The sequence below is a fragment of the Eublepharis macularius genome, chromosome 3, assembly GCF_028583425.1.
Source record: "Eublepharis macularius isolate TG4126 chromosome 3, MPM_Emac_v1.0, whole genome shotgun sequence".
In the NCBI taxonomy this organism is placed as follows: Eukaryota; Metazoa; Chordata; class Lepidosauria; order Squamata; family Eublepharidae; genus Eublepharis; species Eublepharis macularius.
In genome coordinates this window covers 28,714,159-28,736,793 of record NC_072792.1, presented here as the reverse complement: position 1 = coordinate 28,736,793, position 22,635 = coordinate 28,714,159, and the positions used below count along the sequence as shown (strand labels likewise).

Sequence of the window (22,635 nt, the reverse complement as noted above, 5' to 3'; positions counted from 1 at the left end):
CAAACAGTACTTCCCTTCCCTTTTAATTTTAGGAAATGTAATGTGTAAACAAAAGCTATACATTCGTTAACTTAAAAGCATCATGTCCCTAAATGGTCATAAAGATGGTTCCTGTTTTTCAGGAGGGAGCCGTTGCCATCACTGTCCTTTCACATGGAAGGTGCCAGGGAATGGCCAGCCCAATTGCCAATCAAAGCCGCTCTTGGTGAGGCCATTTGAGAGCCAGTTTGGTGTAGTGGTTAAGAGTGGCAGGACTTTAATCTGGAGAGCTGGGTTTGATTCCTCACTCCTCCACTTGATGCCAGCTGAGTGACCTGGGGTTAGTCTCAGCTTCCTCAGAGCTCTCTCAGCCCCACCTCCCTCATAGTGTGATTGTTGTGTGGATAATAATAACATACTTTGTAATCCACTCTGAGTGGATGTTAAGTTGTCCTGAAGGGCGGTACATAAAATTGAAGGTTAAGTCAAATGTTATCAGCCTTCCCATTTGTCAATCTTTTCATTGTACCACTTCCCTTCTTAAAGCAATGTGGAATTAGCTGGTTGCTTCAGGGCTGAGCAGGACTTTGGGGGTTCTTTACACATTGGTCGGGAGAAGTTCCTTATTTGTTTGTGTATTCTGTGCACACAGAGCAGTAAAAACAGGGAGGGAAAGCTCCCCCCATGCTATTTTGACAGGGGGAAATAGATTGTGGGGGGGTGGAGCCCCCCCCCGGTAGAGGTATTCTGAGGCATTCTGAGGCGTTCTGAGGCCATTTGGGCTCCCCTTTATTTTTTAACAGCCATTTCCCACAGTTCCTGTGTGGCTGCAGGGAAACCTAGATCTATATAACCTAACTTTGTTCTATATAACATGAAGGTTGCCAACCAGAGGGATCAAAAAAATTTCTGAAAAATTTCTTTGTGTTTGCCACACTTACATTAATTTTGTTTGCAGCTTCCATCACAACCTCATAAGATCCATGGTGAGATTAAGCATCATTCAGCTTGAAAGGAAGTCCTGACACACTGGACTGTATATTAAAGCACACCAACTTAGATCTGATCCTACTATGCTTGTGCAAAGCCTTTCTAAAAACCAGTATCAATTCAGCCAATCACCTTTCCTCTTTGTCTTTCTTCTCTATGAGGTCATAATGACAGTTGTTCAAGTATGCTGTCAGTTAGAGTAGGTCATCGGAGTAACTACTCATTTCTTACTCAGTATTTCATGCAGGCAAGGAATAGAAAAACTTGGACAATTTCCATTTCCTCATTGTCAACTTTAAAATTGTGTAACTCCTCAGTAGTCATTACTTTTGTCTTCTTGATGTTCAGATGTAATCCTGTTTTGGCGCTTTCTCCTTTAACCTTCATCAATAGTTGCTTCAAGTCTTCACTTTGAGACTGCAATGAGGAAATCAGAAGGAGATTGAGACTTGGAAGAGCAGCTGTGAGGGAGCTAGAGAAGATCCTTAAAGACAAAGATGTCTCTTTGGGGACTAAGATCATGATAATTCAAACAATGATATTCTCCATTACGATGTATGGGTGTAAAAGTTGGACGGTGAAGAAAGCTGACAGGAAATGATTCATTTGAAATGTGCTGCTGGAGGAGAGTTCTGCAGATACTATGGATGGCCAAAAAACAACAACAGCAAATAAGTAGGAACTAGATAACATCAAGCCTGAATTCCTGTAGAAGCTAAAATGACAAAATTGAGGCTAACATACTTTGGTCACATTATGAGGAGACAAGATTCTCTGGAAAACTTAGAAAAGAGTCCAGTAGCACCTTTAAGACTAACCAACTTTACTGTAGCATAAGCTTTCGAGAATCACAGTTCTCTTCGTCAGATCTGGATCTGGAAAACTTAATAATGCTAGGAAAAGTGGAAGGCAGTAGGAAAAGAGGAAAACCTAAAACGAGATGGCTTGACTCAATAAAAGAAGCCAAGTCCTCCAGTTTGCAAGATCTGAGCAAGTCTGTTAATGATAGGATGTTTTGGAGGTCTTTCATTCATAGGGTCGCTATAGGTCGGAGGCGACTTGATGGCACATAACACAGATTTCACGCAGCAGAAGAGTTTCAGGAGACTTTGAGGGCTGGGTAAGGAGATCATTGTTTTTTGAAAAAGAGACTTGCTTTCTTGTTTAATTTGGCTTTAATTTGTTAATGAGCTTGATAATTAGGTTGGTGAAGAAGTGCATTGCCAGGTGGGATTTTCTTAATATTTTATCTATATATTTACAATATTATTTAATTGTCTGAATTAATATTATTAATAAGTGAGGTAAATAACAGAAGTATTTTAAATTTTATTACAGATGACTTTCCCCCCTTAAGTACATGAATAAATGTAATTAAGAAAAAAAGTGTTGTGTGCTATAATCAAGTAGGAGATAAGATGTAATAATATTCTATAGTATGTTATTTCTGGATTCTTTAGATGCAAATGCTTGGAGGAGGTGAAACAGCTTATTACTCTGAAAGAACAATCCTGCAAAGAGCTGGTGGCATTTGGACACACAAAGCTTCTTTCAGTTGTTTTTTCGTAGGACAGCCTTCAAATGACAGAGTCTTTCTACCAGAATGCTCATTTGCATTACAAATGACTCTCCTCTACTCTCTTTACTACATGACTTCAAATATCATTGCCAACTCTGGACCAGGAGGCAATGCCTGCTTCCCGTTCAACCTGCTGGAATCAAGCTCAGAGCAGGTGGTGATGCCCCCTCTTCACCAAGCCAGGATCAAGAGTAGAGCAAGTGACAATGCCCCCCCTTCACTCAGCTGTGATCAGGCACAGAGGAGGTGGCCATGCCCCCCTCCACCTTCATCCAGCCAGGATCAGTGATGGAGGAGGATGGAATGACTGCCTGCCCACCCTCCCCTTTCTAGAACTCATTGTATTTTTTTCCCACAGTGGGCTTTTTTACTAGTCTTCTATAAATACCTTAAGTCTCTCACCTTCAGCTTTTTCAGTGAAAACTCTGATCTTAAACATTTCTTCCAAATTTTAAAATCAATTGATTCCACCCAGTCTCCTACATCCTGTCATCTTTTTGTGTTGATATTACCCACAGCTCCTGAAAGTTTAATATTGAACAGCAAATCCTCTACTTTCTTATTACGGGTTTTTCATTCATCTTTAGTTTCTTTTATTAACTGAATACTCTGTATCATTTGATCCTTCAGGTCTTTAAGTTCTTTAAATTTATTTTTTTAAGCTATTGCCCTGATGTTAAGTTCATTTTTTAAATCAGCATTTTTAAAGGATTTAAAATCATCATTCATATTGTAAGATTCAGAAGGGGCGGGGAAGTCTTATTTTACCCATAGGGGGAAACTTATATATATATATATATATATATATATATATATATATATATATATATGATGCTTTATCTGTATTTGCTATTTGTCTCTTTTTCTTCATGCCTAGTATTTTTCTTCATGCCTACTCATCTTAAGCAAACAATTGTTAAAGAACAATGAACAGCCTTTAATTGCTGACACATATTACCATCTTACCTACCTAGTGAATCAAGGTCAGCTCAAAAATATACTAATTAGGAAAAGCAAGGCAGCAGCAAATAATAGGAATCAGATGTTTCAATATAAGATAGCAACAAAGTAGCAATATACAAATTAAAAAGGACACAATATCAGCAGATGGCAATAATTAGATACCAAAGTCCCAAATTAGCAGAAAAATCCCCAAAATGCCTATTGGCAAGATAGCAGCAAACAAAGGGTATCAATAGCATAATACAAAACCAGAAGCAAGATCAATGTGTGCAAATTAGCAAACTCAAAGTACCAACAGATGGTAATAATCAAATACCAAGGTGCGAAATTAGCAGCAAAACTGCTTGTGCAAATTAGCAAGAATTGAAACTGCAGCAGATGAGAGAGATCAATACTAGAGTACAAACCAGCATTATCAGTACTAGATGCAAATTAGCAAAAAAAAAAAACAAAGTATCAACAGATGGTAATAATCAGACACCAAAATTAGCAGCAAAATCACAATGTGCAAATTAGCAGGAACAAAATAACAGCAGATGAAGAAGGTATTGATACTAGAGTATTGGTGAGTATAAATTAAAAAAAACAAAACCACAAGAGTCAGTAATAAACTGAGAGTAAAGTACAAGATCAACAGCAAAATCACCACGCACAAGTTAGCAAAAAAAAACAGAACAGCCAAAAAACCCATCAGTTATCACAGTACAAAATCACAATGTGATAAACTTGCACTAGCAGAACAGCAGCAGGTAATGGCAATGGGTGAGCAGACGAGATGCTGAATCCGGTCAAGCACCCAAGGGGGTTTTCTAGATCAATCTGGGTGCCTCCCTTAGGAAAAATATGTCTATCCCAATTGTTTACCTTTTTGCAGTCCACAGGCATACGGGAGCCAGACTTTTAAGCAAAAGCAGCAAATCCAACTCTTTTGAAAAGGCAAATGGCAATCTTTCTTCAGAGGCTGCAGAACCATCAAGGAAATTGTAACAGTGCAATCCTATGCAGAGTTACTCCAGTCTAAGCCCATTGAAGTCAATGGCCTTAGACTGGAGTAACTCTGCATAGGATTGCACTGTAAGTCTCAAAAACTCTAGGGTTGCCTGGGAGGCCTCAGGCAGGTGCAAGGGGCTTCCGTGTGAGGTCGCCAACATCACTACATCTCTTCTGGGTAGCACATCCCTTTGTCACTTCCATTGCAGCCTTCTATTTTACTTATAGGCAAACTGTAAAATGCAAGCAGCAAAATCGCAATGCACAACTTAGCAAAGAAAAACAAAAGGCTAGCATAAAAATCAAAGATATCACAGTACAACATCAGGATGTACAAGTATGCACAATAATATAATATAATACGTTTATTATTTTATTTTTATCCCCCTGCAGTCTGGAGTGGTGGCAGGCAAAGGGACTTGCAGGAGGAAAGCCTCAGAAGGCCTGCCAAGCCTAAAAACATCCCGCTGATCATATATGTTATACCGTAGTCTCTGATCCATAGGCACATGATCAATAGTGTACAGCAGTGCCAGTGTCCACCAAGTTTACAGCATGCATAATAGCAGCTAGTCTCTTCCCATTGTGCCACCTTTTCCTGCCACTGGGAGCTCACTGAGCAGATTAGACAAAGACTGATGGACTTTGCAAGTGAAACCAGAAACAAAGACAGACATTTTACTCCTGCATTTCTATTCCTATGCTCATTTTCACACTTTGCATCCTATTACTTCCTCAGCTTCAAAGTTCTCTCTCTGTTGATGCAGATTTGGTGTCTCTTTCTAAGGACCTATGCCTCTGTTGTTTTCAGTCACACTAAAGCAAAAAGCTTTCTTAAACAGTCACCCTATGCCCATACTCAGACCCTGGTAGATTTCTGAGCAAGGATTGATGGAGACTGGGTGGTAGATTAAGCAGGCATAAAATGTAAAATGTAACCATTTTTTTTCAAAGTTCATCTATATCCCTCCCTTATAACTGGTTTCGAACGTTTTCACAGTTTGGTTATTTCTTTCACATCTGATTTGATGTCTGTCTTGTTGCTTGTTAACTCCTTGATAAACAATTAACTTTTCAATGAGAAATGATGTGTCCAGTTGGCTGCTATTACTCTTACCTAATTCTTATTATTATTCGTGTCTCAGAGTCACTGCTGCTCTTATTTCAATTGTTAGAAAGTTAGTTCCTAGTTTTTAAAAAGGTTGTTTTGTCTTTCAGGTTCTAAGGGTACGGCTTTTGGAGGACAGATCACCGATACTGTTTGTGTGGCATTTTTGTAGTATTTGCTTTATTTATAAATAAATATTTATATTTATTACAAATAAATAAAGCACAAGCTAAACATAATTTCACTTTTTCTATTCTGAACTAAACGCATCCCCTCATCTCGACTAGAAGGGGCCATTTTCTCCAACCTGTCATGCTTAACAAAGCTATTCAAGAGATTGTCTCCTAACAATTAAAGCCAATTGAAGAAATATCAGTAGATCACTTTGTTTCAACTATATAGAGAAAAATAAATGATCAGCTAGCAGAGATCTCCCTTTTTGAGCCTGTAGCCATCTCTGGAATTTTGCCACAGGGATGGTGGAATCAACAACAAAATGGCTTCCATGGGAAGTGGAGCCAACCACAAAATGTCAAGGAATGAGGTTATGCATAAATCTAATAGTAACTCCTTAGAATTTCAGGCAGAAGCTCTGTTTAATAGGATGCCTTTTATAATGAACATACTGTTTAAAATGTTTTCTTGCATACACACAACTTACCTTTAGGCACACAGTGAAAATCCAGATACGCTGTGGTGGCAGCTGCTGTTTAAGCATTGTTTCTAAAAGTCTTCACAGATCTCCAATGGCCAATCAGAAGCCCTACTGGGCAAAAGTCTGGCCCACTTCCTAATCCTAAAATTACTCAGCAAGCTCTAAGAAAGGTTTTGGTAAGAGCTATGGTTGGGGACTCCCGAGCTAGCAGATAGAAGAAAAGCAAGCTTTAACCCTAAAACCCTGAACAGCTGACATTTGTACCAATATCAATTTTACTTTCTGTTTTCTATTGGATAAATTAAAGCAGATATTTTCAAACTGTGGTTTGAGTCTCTCTGGAGGTACTTTGCCACAGAAGCTTGCTGAGTGACCATGGGCCAGTCACATAATCTCAGCCTTGCCTATAACACAAGGTTCTTGTGAGGATCAAATGGAGCAGAAGAGAACAGTGACAGCTGCTCTGCACTGCCCCTGGGGAGAAAGGCCTGTAAATACATTTTAAGCCCATTAACTTCAATGGACTTAGAAGGAAATACTGCTTAGGATGGTATAGTTCATGATTTTTGTCTTAGAGCCAAGCTACAAGAGACGAATTACACAAGGAGGAGCACGTGAAGGGAGTTGCAATGTTAGCCGGGAAGCTGAGTTTTAAAAGAGATCAGAAGGCTTTGTGAATTCCTCTTTGCCTCTGGTTTGTTAATTTCCTCTTTGCCTCTGGAAAACTCTTGTCAGTTTCACTTCCCCTTTTAAGAGGCAAAGAAGAAATAAACAAACCTTCTGCAAAGAGTCCAATAGCACCTTTAAGGCTAATCAACTTTACTGCAGCATAAGCTTTTGAGGACCACAATTCTCTTCGTCAGATGCCTGACTCCAACCTTCCAGTTTGGAACCTGACATTGGTATGCTAGTTACAGAACCAAAACAATATAATCTCTCCCACTAATCTTGTTCAGATACTTGGTTTCATTAACATCGTTACTGGCCAACATTTCAACAACAACAACAAAGCTCCACTAGTATTTTTTTTCTGGTACCTGCCACTCCACCCAAGTCTTTAGATGTTAAACCTCTAAGAGCCAAGCTACAAGTGATGCCTGACACAGGTTGGGAACTTGTCAGCTTCCCTCAAGTTTTGATGGGGGATGAAGGCATCTTGGTCTTGCAGCTGTAATGGAGAGCCAAGCTGTAAAACCAGGACACCTACATTTCCCATCAAAACTTGAAGTAAGCTGACAAGTGTCCAACCTGTGTAAGGCATCACTTGTAGCTTGGCTCTGAGTGGGAAAGATGAGAACCTTTGCATATAAATACAGAGTAATTGAAATTTCCCTTCAAATCACCTCTTTTATTACTCAGGTAATTATTCGGGTCATAAACCCTTCTGATCACAATAAAAAGTGCAACCATAGAGTTTTACTGAATCCTAGAGTATCTCACAAGATGTCATCATATCACTTCAATTTTCCCATTGTAATACTGGCAAATGCCCATTCCCCATCCCCATTTCTTCCCTGCCAGCCTTTGAAGCTCCACTAAGGAAGAGGGGAGATGTCTGGGAAGTCTCACATTATAGTGAGACACCTGCCCCTCCATTCTGAAGACAAAGTGCAGTGGGTAGTGTTAAGCAATGATCCTTGATTTAAGAAAATTGGGATAGATCTTATGATTCATTTCCAACAAATCTTCCTCCAACAGAGAAAGATTTCCTCTAAGAAAGAAAGAATTTCTCCATTGGAGGAAGTTTTTCACCATCAGCAATATTCTCCCATATGAATTTATTCATCAACTCCAGTCATCTTCATAGGCATTCCTTCAGTTCCCCCCACCATCTGAAGCTAGAGGGATAGTAGCCTGAGAAACAATCATTTTGGTCAACGCATCAAAAAATTGGAACTCCTTCCTCAGGGAGAGTTGCCATCTTCTTCTGCAATTGTCTTCCACCAGTGCAGTGAGTGAAGGCTTTTATGGTTCATTTGGAGTGCCCTCAGTAAACTCTTACTGGTCTTCCTTCCTTGTTGTATGTGTTTATTCGTTTATTTGTCTAAATGTTTCTAATCACAAACGGACAGATGGATGGACGGATGGACGGACAGACAGACAGACCGACAGATTCTTCATTGGATGGTGTCCTTCTTTGAAAGAACACATTTAGCAGAAGTGTTTCATAGCATCCATCTTAAGAGATGGATGCTATGGATTCAATCCATTATTTAATTCTTACATGTATATCACATTTTTCTTTCATAGGAGGCAGGGCAGCCAAAAAAAAAAAAAATGACTTCCATGTGGTCTCCAGTCCAGACTGAGGCCTGCTCAGCTTCTGCAATGTTGCTGGATCGGATTCTGGAAACAAGAGTGTTACCCAAGTACACAAAAGTACCTATTTCCTCAGTGAAATGCTGGAAGATACAACAGTAGCATTTTAACTCTGCTTCTACCTATAGTGTGTGCATGTTCTGTTCACTTTGAAACAAGCACTCGGGGAGTGGGGGAGCCAATGCTATTGCACAAATGCAAAATAATAAGGTATTCCAAAACCAAACAAGATGACTTTAGAATTGTTCATATAAATTTGCCCATCATTGTTAATATCCCCAAAGCTCTTTGAGTTTAATTACACATTTTTCTTTGGGTTTCTTGGTTTAGCAAACACTGACAAGGCTCTTCTTTATGAAGTATATTTTAATTAATAGTTGGTTAAAGCATGGCTCCAGGCTCCCCAATGGGCCACAAATAGCTTATAAAAACGTATCAATGACACTTCATTGTCCAGAAGATGACAATGTATCGCAAGCTTTTATTCAGTTAAGAATCTTAAAAGAAACTGGACTTCCGGTTTGGGATTTATGGAGGTCTAACGCAGCTCCATTTGCGGAGCTGACCGGACTGCCGTTTTAAGCGGCCGGCGGGGTGAAAATTGCCCACGGCCGACTGCTCTCAGGCGGAGAGCAGGCAAAGAACGCTCGAGACCCTAGGGCGCGTTGATCTCGGACGAGGGGGGGCTCTACACAACGGGTCCCCTCCCGATCCTTGAGGTCCCACCCTGAGATGGGTCGGCTACAATCTCTGCGGCAGTTTTGGGGCCAACTCGGCTGGCATAAGACCTACATACCCAAGCTTCGATTGGGGGAAGAAGTGGAAAGGAGAATCTGAAATCGAAACAGCGATTACAACCCGAGAAAAGTGAAGGGAAGGTAAAGATCACTATCTTCCGATACGGGACAGATTGATAAAAACAGAGAGGAAAAAAAGTAGACTTTTAAACTGCAACAGACTAGTGAAAAGGAAGAGAAGCCTCGGCAGGAGTTGTATTAGAAAAGAGACTAAGTTTAAAGAAGTTATTAAAGAAATCGGACTATTGTTTTGAATACCTGTGGCTTTGGAGCTGTGAGAAAAAGACACCATCGCGAGATCTGCTGTGGGAAGACGGGAGACAGGAAGTGCGTAACGGCAATAGAGCGGCTGGAGAGAAGCGGCCCTGGTTGGAGGGCAGGAAGAAGGGAATCGCCATCTTTGAGAGGGGAAGAGCCGCGGCCTCAGCGGAAAAGGAAGTAGGCCATATTGGATTATAAAATCATAGAGAAACCATAGAGAAAAGACGCCCGACATTTTGGACCCTTTAAAATTAATTAATGCAAGAAGACCGGGACATTTGAAATAAAAAAGGTACTAAATTTAATGCCACGGAGTTAAGGAAGAGAGCGGACTCGTGGGAGCGAGCTAAAGCAAGCCCCACGATGTCAAAGAAAGAGTGGCAATCGGCAATAGAAAACCTGGATAAAAAACTTTTGGAGGTGATTAAAGAATTTAAGGACATGAAATTGGAGCTGATTAAAGAGGTTAAACAGACAGTAAAATCGGAGCTGTCAGAAGTAAAATCGGAGCTGTCAGAAGTGAAGAAAGGTATGGAAACAATACAAAGCAAATTGCAAGGGACGCAGCAGAGAGTCAAAACAGTAGAAGGAGCGATGGAGAACCTAGCAGATATGCAACAAACAGAGATGAGGCAGATGAGGGGAAGGATGGCGGTTGCGGAAAGCAGACATATGGAGAAGCAGCTCAGATTTCGCGGCCTGCCGGAAGTGGAAGGAAAGACAGCGCAAGAACAGATGACGGAGGTGTTAGCTGAATACCTGGGGAAGGAGGAGGAGGATGTTGTGGCTATCCTAGATGTGGCATATCGTGTGAATTCGAGAATTGCAACCCAGAGGAAACTACCAAGAGACGTGATTGTACAATTTACAACAAGAAACGTGAAAGAGAAGATTGTGACTAAACAGTTTCAAGATCCATTGGAGATCGAGGGCAAGACAATTATCATAATGAAGGAACTACCCAGATCAGTGTTACTAGATCGGAAAAAATATAAAGGGCTAATCCAGATGCTGAAGGACATGAAAATCAGGTACAGATGGGAGCTCCCAGAGGGTTTGTCCTTCGAATTTGGAGGAGCTAAAAAGCGTATCAGGTCTGAGCGGGAGATGGAGCGATTTATAAGGGACAATGAAAAAGACTTACCAACAAGATTATGAATATGGAGTGTAAAGTATTATCTTGGAATGTAAATGGACTAAATTCACCGAATAAGAGAAAAAATATTTTTCACTGGCTATTAAAACAAAAATGTGACATTGTTTGTTTGCAAGAGACTCATATTCGAAAACAGGATGTAAAATATCTAAAACTGGGAAAATTGGGCAAAGACTTTGTAGCGGCCTCAAGTAAAAAAAAAAGAGGAGTGGTGTTGTATGTAAAAGAGGAGCTACAACCAAAATTTATAATGAAAGATGTGGAAGCCAGATTTGTAGCAGTGGGATGTACTTGGAATTTAAAGAGAGTGTTGGTAGTCGGAATCTATGCACCCAACGGTGCAAAAGAGAGCTTCTTTGAGGATTTGAGGAAGCAGCTAGATGATCTTTCATATGACCAAATAATACTTGCTGGAGACTTCAATGGAGTGACAGACTTGGAACTGGATAAAAAGACTACAATGACACAAAAGAAAAGAGGACTATTACCAAAGCTCTTTTTTGAGTTGATTCAACAAGAGACTCTTGAAGATGTATGGAGGAGAGAATATCCTAAAAGTAGGCAGTTTACTTTTTATTCTGCAAGGCATTCCACGTTATCAAGAATTGACATGATCTGGGCCTCAAAAGATTTGGCGTTATGGACTAAAGATGTAGAAATAATGCCGATGGTAGGCTCAGATCATAACCCAATTATGTGGAAGCTGGGGAAAAGGAGGAAAAGGAAAGCATGGAGAATAAATGAGGATTTGTTACAGGAAAAAGAGAATATGGAAATATTGAGAAGAGAGACAAAGTTTTTCATCCAATACAACGTGAATAAAGAAGTACCAACTGATAAAGTTTGGGATGCTTACAAGGCGGTTATAAGGGGCATACTAATGGACTTAAATGGTAGAGCAAGAAAGAAGAAAGAGGAGAAGAGACAAGAGATTGAGGAGAAAATAAAAACTAAGGAAATACAGTTAAAAAAAAGACCAGGGAAAAAGAAGTTATACCAGGAAATTAAAATATTGCAAGAACAGCTAACAGCAATGAGTAATAAAGAATTGGAGTGGAATCTCAAAAGGCTGAATCAGAAAGTGTTTGAGGGTGCAAATAAACCTGGGAAGTACCTGGCATGGCAACTGAAGAAAAGAAGGGAAAAGAAAACAATAAATAAAATTTGTGAAGATGACAAAACGTATTTGGAACAGAATACCATTAGCAGAGCCTTTTATAAATTCTACGCTAAACTGTATAATAAGAAAGAAGTAAATAAAGACTCAATAGCGTCATATTTGGAGAAAATGACACTTCCAGAAATCTCGGACGCTTGGAGAAATAAATTGAACAGTGAAGTAACGGATGAGGAAATAAGTAAGGCAATACAATCTGCAAATCTAGGAAAGGCGCCAGGGCCAGACGGACTTACAGCTAAATTTTATAAGACTATGGCCAATGAGCTGGCACCATTCCTAAAGGAGGTGATCAATGGAGTTTTAAGGGACCAAAGGATTCCAGACACTTGGTCTGAAGCGAACATATCATTGATCCCAAAAGAGGGCCAAGACTTGACTAGTGTGAAAAATTACAGACCTATATCGTTACTCAACAATGACTATAAAATTTTTGCGAAGATACTGGCGGAGAGACTGAAGGGGTGGCTTTCGGAAGTTATAGAGGAGGAGCAAGCAGGCTTTCTGCCAGACAGACAAATAAGAGACAATTTAAGGACAGTGATTGATGCTATTGAATACTATGATAAGCGTTGTGATAAAGAGGCGGGTTTCTTCTTTGTTGACGCTGAAAAGGCATTTGACAACTTAAACTGGGACTTTATGTTTGCCACTATGGAAAAGCTACAATTAGGAGAAAGATTCATCAGAGCAATTAAGGAAATTTATAGAGACCAGACTGCAGCAATTGTGGTAAATGATGAATTGACCAAGAAATTGACTATAAGCGAAGGAACAAGACAAGGTTGCCCGTTGTCTCCACTGTTGTTCATTTTAGTATTGGAGATTCTGATGATACAAATACGACAAGACGAGGAAATTCGAGGAATAAAAATAAAGGACTATTCATACAAGGTCAGAGCATTTGCGGATGACATAATGTTAATTGTAGAGGACCCACTGGAGAACATGCCAAAAGTGATAGATAAGATCAAGGAGTTTGGAGACTTGGCAGGTTTCTTCATTAACAAAAAGAAGTCAAAGATACTATGCAAAAACATGACTAAGCAGAAACAACAATTGTTAATGGAAACAACGGATTGTGAAGTAACAAGTAAGGTGAAATGGGAATTGAACTGACTGCAAAGAATATAGATTTGTTCAAGAATAATTATGGAAAATTGTGGATTCAGATTGAAAGAGACTTGATTAAATGGAATAGGCTCAATCTGTCATGGTTGGGTAGGATTGCAGCGGTTAAGATGAATGTGTTACCAAGAGTGATGTTTTTGCTACAGACAATACCAATCATCAGAGACTCTAAACAATTTGAAAAATGGCAGAGGAAAATATCAGATTTTGTATGGGCAGGCAAGAAGCCTCGAGTGAAAATGAAAGTTTTACAAGATGCAAAGGAAAGAGGCGGAATGCAACTGCCCAACCTGAGACTTTATCATGATGCAATCTGCCTAGTTTGGCTGAAAGAGTGGATGATACTAAGGAACAAGAAACTATTAGCCCTAGAGGGATATAAAAAAATATTTGGATGGCATGCATACCTATGGCATGACAAAGTAAAGGTCAACTCGATGTTCCTGCACCATTTTGTACGGAGAAGTCTATACACAATCTGGAAGAAGTACAGAATTTATCTACAAGAAGGAACACCTTGGTGGGTGGTTCCATATGAGGTGATAGACCCGACAATGTTTGACATACAAAGAAATAGCTAAAATAGAAGCATCTAAACTTAGAATAAAGACGCAAGAGGAACTATCACCGAACTACGATTGGTTCCAGTATAGACAGATCAGAGATTTGTATAACTCGGACTCTGTAAAGGGAGGTATACGAACAGAGAACTCGGAACTAGAGCAGACCCTTTTTAAAGAGGACAAGAAAAGAATATCCAAGGTATACCAAGTACTGTTGAAATGGTATACTGAGGATGAGACAGTTAAAACACAAATGGTGAAATGGGCTATAAATTTTAATAAAGAGATAACAATGGAGGCATGGGAATACTTGTGGAAGACTACAATGAAGATAACGACATGTACAAATATTAAAGAGAACATTTACAAAATGATCTATCGTTGGTACATGACACCAAAGAAGATTGCGCTAGGGAACTTGAACACTTCTAATAAATGCTGGAAATGTAGGAAGCATGAGGGCTCCCTCTATCACATGTGGTGGTCGTGCGATGTAGCTAGGCAGTACTGGGGGGAAATAATAAGAGAAATGAGTGAAATTTTACAATTTCAAATAAATAAGAACCCAGAACTCCTGCTACTAAACTTGGGAATGGAGGGAATTCCAGCCCATCATAGGACGTTGATATTTTATATGACAGCAGCAGCCAGACTTTTGTATGCGCAAAAATGGAAAGTACAAGAAGTGCCAACTATTGAAGATTGGATCTACAAATTGCTGTACATGGCAGAAATGGACAAGATGACAAGAAAACTGAGAAATCTGGACTCAGGGCAGTTTAACACAGATTGGGAGAAGCTGAAACAATATCTGGAGAAGAAATGGGAGGTGGGAGGAAAACTGTGGCAGTTTGAGAACTACTGAAGTATAATAAAATGTAGAGGGGGTGACTTTACCAGGGGGGGAAGAGATAAATGTGAATCTATAAGCAGTTAGATTAACAGATTGATATATATATAGATATATATAGGTTAATAGATAGAATATTGATAGAAAATAATTAATGACAAGGTTTAAATATAAGGATTGAGTAACCAACAATATTTTCTTTCTTTGATAAGATTTGTATAATGCACCAAACTGAATGTATAGAAGAGTCAAATTGATTGACTATGTGATGAGCTATATAGAAGTACCATAAAAAGATATAATGAGTAATTTATAGAGAATAAGTCAAATTGTTTGATTTAAATGTAAGATTTTTATGGTTTATGATATATAGGTTTATATAGAAATACTTAAAACTGGAAAATGGGATAAATTGTTTATCTAAGATGGAAACAAGGACTCACAGTTTGGGTATATAACAAGAAATGTAGTTAAGGATGTACTGCTTAGTATAATGGAGAATGTATATTTGTTTTAGATAGAGGAATTTAATAGAAGTAAGGGAAAAGCGACAAAGGGTGGGAAAGCTGTTGGAAGTCAGCAAAAGGGGGGGAAAGGGAGGGGGTTAGAAATGAAAAATTCGGGGAAAATTGAATGTAATGTAAAAATAAGGGATTCTAACCCAATAAAAAATTTTTCAAAAAAAAAAATCTTAAAAGAAACTTATAATTAGACCCCTATTTTAGCACAAAATATTGTGTACATTGGAAAGAATATTTTAAATTTGGCATAGGACTGTCTAATTATCTTCATGTGTAGGCTTTGTTGTCCTGCCTCCTTTCTAAATTATATAATGTTTGAAAGTATTCCCCAAATATTGGCTTCCTGCTTCTATCTGTTTGTGTGCAATGTAAAAATAGGCTTGGGGTTTCCAGCAATGACATAAGCAAAAATAGCACAGTGGATGTCCATTGACTTTCATAAGTACAACAACATGGGATTTGTGCAAATAAAGGGGCCACAGGGAAAGGGTCAAGCAGAGATGGCAGTGAGTTGTGTTTCAACAGGCAATACTTCTCCCTATGGAACAGAAGAAGATTGGAACCTCGGCTCACCTCTGTTTGAGAGAGTCACTCCTTTCAGCACTCCCCCAACTCCTGAACACAACAACCGTCCCTCTTTTTTCTCCCCATCCCTCAGAAGAAAAGTCCCCCGGAATCAAATTGCTGACATGAAGAATTCTCACTCAGCCAATGATAGTGAGGAGTTCTTCAGCGATGATGATGAGAGAGATCTGCACAATGCCACAACCCTCCGGTCACTGTCCTTGTCTGGAACTCGAAGGTCTCTTGTGGGTTCATAGCTGGCGCTGAACAGGACAGACAAAAACTTCCTTCTCTATGCACATTTAACCTATGTCACATTACCATTGCATCAAATTTTAACAGATAGTCTGGAAGTGTGGCAGAAACCAATTCCAATGACATAACAGAGAGCTTGGCACTACGCTGGAAACCTTTGCTGCTAATCAAGTGCCTAAAACCAACTAACACCACCACCACCATCTAGTGTCAGGAGTTAAACATTACAGTGGAAAAGGAGACATCTTGGAATTACCAGCCAGCCAATCAAGAAGTGCCTCTTCTTTCCTCCTTCTGCTGTACATCTTGTGTGCATAAGGGACTAGGGGTGTGCAAAACAGATCCAGAATTTGGGGAGAAAACCAGTTTTTTGCCAATTCAACTAAATCTGGCTTTCCTGAATCAAATAAGAGAATCCCAGATCCTAGCCTGGAACCTGGAACGGACCTCTGGATAAATTCTGGTAAATCTGGGTAAATCGAAGAGACGTGGTTTCAGCCTGTGTCTGGCTCCATCCTGGGCTTCTTCTGCTTTTCTTTCAAATAAGGGAGGGGCAGGAGGAACGAGGGCATGAGGCAGAGGCAGGAGGGAGGAAGAGTGAGACAAGGAGAAGAGAGTGCATGCCCAATCCATGCAGGAGCTCCCCTTGTCTGCCTGGCTTCTGTGAGTGACACTGGTTCAGTTGGACTAAGTTGCAACAGTGTCCCTTTTGGCTTTGGGTGGAATTCTCTATTTTGACATGATTCTCTGGTTTGATGTTGGTCCCCTTGATTCACTTTGGTTCTATTTGGCTTCCTCTTGCATTTGGGAGTGTCCCTTTGTGTCCCTGTGCATTTCTACCTGAAAGCCTGCTTTGAAATGTTTCCCCCATAGGAAACAATGGAGAGTGGTGGGCAGCTTATTCAAGGGGCACTTGGAAGGATGTCAGTTTGGTTGTGTTGGGCTTTCTCTGGGTTGAGGTTGCATTTGGGAGTGTGTCTTTGGCCGCTGGCAGTCTTGTCTCTGTGTGTTTCTGCCTGAGAGCCTGCTTGGAAATGTTTCCCACACAGGAAACAATGGAGAGTGGCTGAAGAGTGCCCCCCAAAGCCTCCAGATACCCCCAGATAGTTTTCCCCATAGGGAATAATGACCAAATAAAAACCAAATAAATCTGAGATTCTCTTATCTGTCTTAACCAGATCACAGAATCTTTCCCAGATTTCAGGAAGCCCAGATTTTGGGGGGGGGGGAATCCCTGTAACCTGACTACAAATTTCCTGTTGTTGTTGTTTTTTTGCTGCACATCCCTATAAGGAACCTTATGACAAGAAGGCTTGGGACCTCCAGGGACCTGTAGATGAATGATAGAAAAAAATGGGAACGGTCCTCAAGGCCTAATACACAGAAGAGTGTGGGAGGATTAAAAAAAACCTTACCCATGCAGCAGCAGCAATAATGATAATGATAATGATAATGATAATGATAATGATAATGATAATGATAATGATAATGATAATGATAATGATAATGATAATATCCTGCTTTTCTCCCCACTGGGGGGCAAAATTCTATTCTATTCTATTCTAACCTCACATTTCTTCCCAAAGTGGTGTCTAACATTCTCCTTTTCCATTTATCCTCACAGCAACCCTGTAAGGTTGGTTAGGCTGAGAGTTTGTAACTGACCAAAGGTCATCCGGTAAGCTTCATGGCTGAGCGGGGATTTGAACCCAGATCCTGATCCGACACACTAATTACTGTACCATACCAACTCTCCAATGGAGCTTATTACATAATTCATGTCTAGTTTATTTCTCCCCACAACAACAACCCTGTGAGGTAGGTTAGGCTGAGAAAGTGTGATGGACCCCAGGTCACCTGGCACTGTTCCATGGCAGAGCAGAAATTTCATAGCCTGTTGCCCCAGGTTGTATTCTGGCACTCTAACCATTAAGCAATGCTGGATGTCAGATCTAATATAGCCCATGGACCACAAGCCAAAAATCAATTTATCAGTATTTGGTAAGGTGACAAAAATTCTTTATGTTTTTCTGAATTGTGTATGCATATGTATTATGTTTGGGTGTGATAATCTATTCAGACTGGTAGCTTAAGCTTTGTATGTTGTCATCAAGATGGCTGAAGTCAATTTTTTCTCTATTTCTAATCAGACCTGTAACTTGTGAACCAAGCAATCAATTTCAAATTCTAAGTGTCTGTTGGAAAGCTAAAAAAAAAAAATCCCTACCAATAATTAATACAAATAATGCCTCTATCCATTACAATTTTTTTGTGATATAAGGCATAAATCAAGGGAAAAGTCAGGGTTTTCCCCCATATTTTTATATAGATAGTGTTGTATCCAAATTATGTGTGTCTGGTTATCTTAGCCAATTAAGAGAAATGAATACACACACAGAATGAAGTCTAATGAAGGATGTTGTAAAAAAAAACACAGATACATTTGCTAATATAGGGCACACACACAGCTACAAAGTGAGCTCTGAGTGTACCACCAGAACAAAGGATTACATGCTATTTTAAAGGCACATTACATCACATTGGAGAAACGAAAGTCACATTCAAGGCAAAGCATCTGACCTCTTTCACATCTTTGGATTGGCTGTTGTCCATTTCTCAAACGTAGGGCCAAGCTACAAGTGACGAATGACACTTGAACGGCAAGTGGATTGAGTGGAGAGCAAGTGAACAGGGAGAAATACACTTGCCGTTCAAGTGTCATTCGTCATGTGTAGCTTGGCCCGTAGTCTCACGACAACATCTGCAATTCTATCCCTATTCATTCTTCTTATCAGTTTCCCCTTATATGGTCATTTCACATTTCCTTCAGACTTCATAATCCATTAATTGTGCTACATGTATCCTCTTCCGGGGGGAGGAAGACCCTCACTCTTGTCTTATCTCTGTTATTGCAGATGTGTCTAAGGAATGTCTATGGGCCAAGCTACACATGACGAAAGACACTTGCCTGGCAAGTGGATTGAGTGGAGGGCAAGTGAACAGGGAGAAATACACTTGCCATTCAAGTGTCATTCGTCATGTGTAGCTTGGCCCTAAGTCTCCTATGTTTCCTAGGCAGTAGGAGGTGAATGGAGGCCAAGAGTTCTCCTTTCTGGCCTGCAAGCTCAAGTTTTTAGCCTTCCCATACAAGGAGAGAAAGGCCAAGGCAGAACAGTTACTTTAAAACATGCACAAAGAACACATTTCATGTCTCTTTTTCTATACTAGTGTGATTACATTGTGATCTCAAAGTTGCTACTAAAATTTGCTAATCCCACAATAGTTTACTGCATATGACTTCACCTAGTCAAGATACTTTACCTAAAGTGTATTAAACAGTTGTAACTTATTCTTTTGTCTTTCCAATGAGCCATAGCATAAAGAAACTTATTTTGATATGCCAAGAGTGAATGTTACCACCACTCCAAAATATATGTCACTAGAGTTGCCAACTCTTGTTTGGAAAATTCCCACAGGTTAAGGGGTGGAGCCTGGGAAGGGAACTCATCAGAGATACAATTTCATAGAGTCCACCCTTCCAAGATGCCATTTCCTCCAGGGGAACTATGCTTGGGGCCTGGAGATCTCTTGAGGTGCGATATCCCTGATCTCCAGTTTACAGAGATCTTTCTTCTTGGAGAAAGTTCTCATCCCTATAGGGAACTGAACTCTGTAGACTGGAGATCAGTTGTAATTCTGAAAGAACTTCAAGGCCCACCCTGAGGTTGGCTACCCTAATGTAAATTCTGGCAATGCCCCCCTCCCTCCACTAAAACAAATAGGAAATGTCACATGAATTGCCTCCACAGATACCTTATATTGTGCACATGGTGAGCTTACATACTTTGTTTGTTCTTCTTCACTGTGCTTATGAAGAGTCACTTTGGAGGCTGATGAACGGAACCATTTACATCTTTTTTTATAAACTACTGTGGCATCTAATCGGCAATACTGGAAATATTTTTGTCTGAAGGTTATTTTAATGAACAACTTTGTTTGGGAGCGCTCAAATGAAATAAAACTGGATGAGCCTAGGGATATCAGCACTAAGACGGAGTAGTCCTTTTTTTTAAAAAAAAAAAAAAACTTTCTATGCTCTGGAAGAACCCAGTCAGACTCAAGAGGGTAACCAACCCCTCCAGGCATTCCAACATTTTTAGATAGCTAAAAAATAAAGTAAAATCAGACCTTTAGTCAAAAGCAACAGGAAATTTTCACTCACTTTAATCTTGTGGTAGCTGTTTTGCTTCCCAAAGCATAAGGCTGGGGCGGGGGGGGGGGGTATAATATCATTACCTGAGAAGATTTTGCACAGACACTTTTATTACCATTGTCTGTTCTCCCCTGCTATTGTTCTTTTTGACCTTAAACTGTTCATTTAGGTAAAATAAAGGGGAAAGAAAAAGCTGCGAATTGCTAAAACATTTCTTATTAGTTTCACATTGTTTAGAGTAAAGGTGCTTTGCAATGTCATGGAAGAACATTGGTGGTATTAAGGAAAAGAACAGAACCAGAAATAGTTTCATGTCACATAAAATGATATACATGATTCCTTCCTTAAGGCGACACATACTGAGCAAAATCTTCCTGAGCCTGACACTGAAGGCATACATAAAGAGCGAGTGTGGTGTTGTGGTTAGAGTGTCAAGCTGGGACCCACTCTGTCATGGAACTCATTGGCCCTAATCACTGGGCCAGTCACTGTCTTAGCATAGCATAGTTTGCAGAGTTGTTGTTTGTGAGGATAAAATGGAGGAAGGAAGAATGACGGCATAAACTGATTTGAGTTTCCATTGATGAGAAAACTTAGGGCCAAGCTACACCTGATGAATGACACTTGAACGGCAAGTGGATTGAGTGGAGGGCAAGTGAACAGGGAGAAATACACTTGCCATTCAAGTGTCATTCGTCATGTGTAGCTTGGCCCTGAGATATAAATAAGTACTTGTGTGCACACACACAGAAACCCCAGGGAATTGTAGTTCTTGCCTCAGTAGCAAAATGCCCTTCATCCATTAAATCTTCAACCCTAAGGCTTATTCGTAAAAGAAAAACCTAATTTACAATAGCATCAGTATCTTGCTAGCTTACTGTGCAATCCTAAACAGAATTAACCCAATCTAAGGGTCGCACTACAAGTGATGAATGACACTTGCCTGGCAAGTGAACAGACTCACGTGTATTCCTCCCTGTTCACTTGCCATTCACTTGTGCTCCATTTGATCAAGTGGAGAGAAAGTGAATGGCAAGTGAACAGGGAGGAATACACGTGAGTGTATTCCTGGCAAGTGTCAGGGTCAAACTACAAGTGACGACTGACACTTGAACGGCAAGTGTATTCCTCCCCGTTCAGTTGCCCTCCACTTGCTGTCCATTCGATCCACTTGCCATTCAAGTGTCATTCGTCACTTGTAGCTTGGCCCTCATTCGTCACTTGTAGTGCGACCCTTATTCCATTGGACTGCAGGAACTCTGCTTAGGTTTGTGCTGTTAGTGAGCATCCATTCCTGTTGCCACCAGGAAACACTTAGAGCCAATCTGGTCCATGTGCTCAAGGAGTGTCCCAGAACAGCACATTTCTGGCAAGATGTTTATATCGGATAAATCTTACATTATCTACTAAATAGTGTCTCACAGCTAATAATCTAATCCTAGGCCATATACAATCTCTACTAGCATTTCTCGAACATCTCATGTTATGGATTCGAAGGGCAGCCTTTGTTGCCTATTGAATAATCGTACAGCACTGGAAACCGCACATTCCTCCCTCTGTGGATAATTAGGTCAGTGATATGTTAGATCTCTGCATAAGGGAGAGAGTCCTGATCAACAGATGAGAAGCTCCTGAGATCTTCCATTGGGCAAGATTTCCTGTATCTCTTTGAGCAGCGATGCCTCACCTTTTCTACTCTTTGCTTACCTGAATCCATATTACTGCCTCTCACCTCCCTTGCCCTTATTCTCAATCTCCCTTCTTTGCACCTACCCCCCTTTTTTACCTCTACTCTTAGTTGCCTATGTTTATGCTGCTCTTTCTTTCTTCTCTTGTTCATGGGCTACGCTGGGGAAAAGGTGGGGGGAGAGTGTGTGTTAGGTTACATGGAATATTTACTATCCTATGTAGAAAAACAATGTAAAAATCTCAAAGGAAAAAAATCTGTAAAAAGGAATTAGCAGCAACCTCACCAATTTATAGGAGTCTTTGGTGGAAGTGTAGCACTTTGGTAACGCTTCAGATTTTCCTTGCCCACCATTCAGGGCCAAGTTACAAGTGACGAATGACACAGGTTGGACACTTGTCAGCTTCCCTCAAGTTTTGATGGGAAATGTAGGCATCCTGGTCTTGCAGCTTGGCTCTCCGACTGCTGTCCAATGGACTTTTCAACTGTCACTTGTCCAACATACCACCAAGCTGCCTACATTTCCCATCAAAACTTAAGGGAAGCTGACAAGAGTCCAACATGTGTCATTCGTCACTTTTAGTTTGGCCCCAAGACTTTTAGAGACTTTTCTGAGGTAACCATTTGCAGCAGAAGAGCCGCTGCAATAAATGCTTCTCTGTTTCAAACAACATAACTTGAATAAGGTTCCTCAGATGCTATGATCACACATAATAGGAGGCTGCTGGTACCAACTGTACCGAGATCCTCCCAATACACACAGTCACTATATTGTCTGAAAGAGGCAACGCACAGCTTTTCAGTTATGGTACCAGTGAATCAGGACCTGAAAAAAATCAGTGTTTGGCATAGCAAAATCTCTATACCCTCCCCCTTT

The 22,635-nt window shown here is 40.2% G+C and overlaps 1 pseudogene; it reads left to right on the top strand.

Annotated features, from left to right (window-relative positions):
• LOC129326187 (uncharacterized protein KIAA0930 homolog) overlaps positions 1-15,986 on the top strand; it is an 86,839-nt pseudogene extending 70,853 nt beyond the window's left edge.
• The last annotated feature ends 6,649 nt before the right edge of the window (positions 15,987-22,635 follow it).